General features: G+C 38.6%; 1 pseudogene; it reads left to right on the top strand.

Annotated features, from left to right (window-relative positions):
• Window positions 1–1,074: 1,074 nt before the first annotated feature.
• LOC109683363 (olfactory receptor 7A5-like) lies at window positions 1,075–1,975 on the top strand (annotated as a pseudogene).
• Window positions 1,976–2,709: the final 734 nt, after the last annotated feature.

Raw genomic sequence — 2,709 nt, 5'->3', positions numbered from 1 at the left:
TTAAGGTAGACCCATGTTAGTGTTGTTAACCACAGAGAAAAATAAAACAAAATAAAAGGGACATAAGGACACTCTGGGAAGTAATGGATGTATCTGTAGCACTGATTCTGGTATCACCAGGCATATGTCAGAACTCATCAGCATGTACACATTACATGGGTGCCATTTTTTATATTTCAACCATGCCTCAATAAAGCTTTGTAACACAAAGGCAAAAGGGACATCATTGGAACAAGTAACTCTCTACATCTTGAGAATCTTCATAGTTCTACAGCAGCATGGAGGCTACCTTTTCCCTCAACATTCTCAGACAGGATCTTGCCTGCACTCCCCTCTTGCTCTTCTGCTTGTCACTATGGCTTCATTGTGAACATAGGTGTATGGAACAAGTAAAATCCTTAGGGACTTTGCACTGCTCATCCCTCTTTAGAGGCACAAACTTCTGCAGCTAGCCTCATGATTCTGTTCTCCTCCCTTGAGATCTCTTTTAAAATCCCATTGTTTTCCTTTCTTCCTCAGTCCTCATCAAATGGATGCTCATTCACTCTCCATTTTACCAATCCATTTTTAAATGGTCTCATGACAATCAAATACAGAGTATGATGTTTTCTTCTTTATTTCTAATTATACTTAAAGAGCATACATATTTATGTGGGTCATGTGGTTTTTAATACATACATACACACACATATATAGTGCACTGTTAAGACCTATCTTATAAAAACATTTATCATTGCTTTATGCTTAAAACATTAAAATCTACTTCTAATTCCATTTAAAAAGTAATTTATCTACTTGCATTCTTTCTATGTGATTGAATTTAGGGGATTTTTATGCTTCATTGCTCTTATTGCGTAGGGAGTGCTGGAAAGTTGGTTAGAAGTTAATTTGCATTCCTCAAAGGCATGAAAACACTTTTCATTCAAATTGTAGATTATGCAATATGCTTAGGAAAAGGCAGAGAGGGAGACAGGAATTCCTAATCAGAGATGGCACAAAGAATATTCTTCTCTTGAAAAAATACAAAAAAATAGTGATGCTATTTTCCTCTTTCCTTGTAGTGACATCCACCACATGAGACCAGGGAATGACAGAAAAATTTCAGAGTTTCATCTTCTGGGAATTACACAGAATCACAGGTTGCAGGCTCTCATCTTTGGACTGTTTCTGTCCATGTGCCTGGTTACTGTGCTTGGGAACCTGCTCATCATCCTGGCCACAGGCTCAGACTCCCACCTGCACATGCCCATGTACTTCTTACTCTCCAACCTGTCCTTCATGGATGTCTGCTTCACCTCCACCACACAAAGATGCTGGTGAACATCCAGACCAAGAGAAAAACTGTAACTTATAAAGGCTGCATAATTCAAATTTATTTTTTTACATTATTGGTAGGGATGGACAACTTCTTCCTAACTGTGATGGCTTATGATGGCTTTGTGACCATCTGTCACACCCTGCACTATATAGTCATCATGAAGCCCTGGCTCTGTGGGCTGCTGGTGCTTGGTGTCCTGGATCACAAGTACCCTGATTTCCTTATTACAAAGCTTCATGGTATTGTGGATGTCCTTCTGCACAGAGGTGGAAATCCCACACTTCTTCTGTGAACCTAATCAATTGGTTTACCTTACATGTTCTGAGACATTCCTTAATAACATGGTGCTGTATTTTGTAGCTGCCTCCTGGGTGGTGGGTCCCTCAGTAGCATCCTTTACTCTAACTCCAAGATAGTCTCCTTCATCCCTGCAATCTCAACAGCTCGGGGAAGTACAAAGCATTTTCCACCTATGTATCTCACCTCTCAGTTGTCTCCTTATTTTATTGCATACTCTTGGGAGTGTACCTCAGTTCCGCTGTGACTCAAAATTCATGCTCCAGTACAATAGCCTCAGTGATGTACACTATGGACACCCCCATGCTGAACCCCTTCATCTACAGTCTGAGGAATAAGGACATCAGGTCAGCTTTGTAAACATTCTTTCGGAGAGAAACTGTAAAACTGACCATTGTCCTTGACTAACAAAAGTGATGCTGACCACAAGGTTTGAAGCTTCAGAGTAATAAATTACAATGTTTTTTTTAGATGTGGAATTGGAACTTTGCCTTTCCGTTTATTTTCTCAAACTTCTGTTTCTTTGATTGTAATGTTTGTACATTTTGTCAGCTCAATGTGTTTAGCTTCCTACTCTCTCTGCCATCAAAGCAGTGTTCCCTTTATCATTTTAATTTTGAATGATAAATATTGGAAATTCCCAGTAATTTCATGGACCTAAATTGGTTTTTTAGAATTAGGTCTCAATGGTCAACACAGAATGCAGTATCTAGGTAGTTCAAGAAAAGCCTTTATATAATGGAGTATTATTTGGCCATAAAGAATGAAATTGTGTCCTTTGCAGGAGAATGGATGCAACTAGAAAGCATTATGTTCAGTAAAGTAGGGCAGATTCACATAATAGCATGTATGTAGTGTCATATACAGAATAAATGTTTTAAAAATATGTAAAATTAGAGGGGGAATTATTTTAGAAGAGTCACGGCTCAGGGGGCTGAGAATGGAGAAAATAGAAGGTAATGGAGGTGAATATGACCAAAGCATACCACAGTGAAAATGTCACTGTGAAACACACTATCTCACACAATTTTTTTCTTTATCCATTCATCAGTTTTGGGGCATCTCAAATGATTCCACAGTTTGGATATCATGAA

Source organism: Castor canadensis, chromosome 14 (genome assembly GCF_047511655.1).
Source record: "Castor canadensis chromosome 14, mCasCan1.hap1v2, whole genome shotgun sequence".
Taxonomy (NCBI): Eukaryota; Metazoa; Chordata; class Mammalia; order Rodentia; family Castoridae; genus Castor; species Castor canadensis.
The sequence above is the reverse complement of the archived record's forward strand: the minus strand, read 5'-3'. Positions and strand labels throughout refer to the sequence as shown.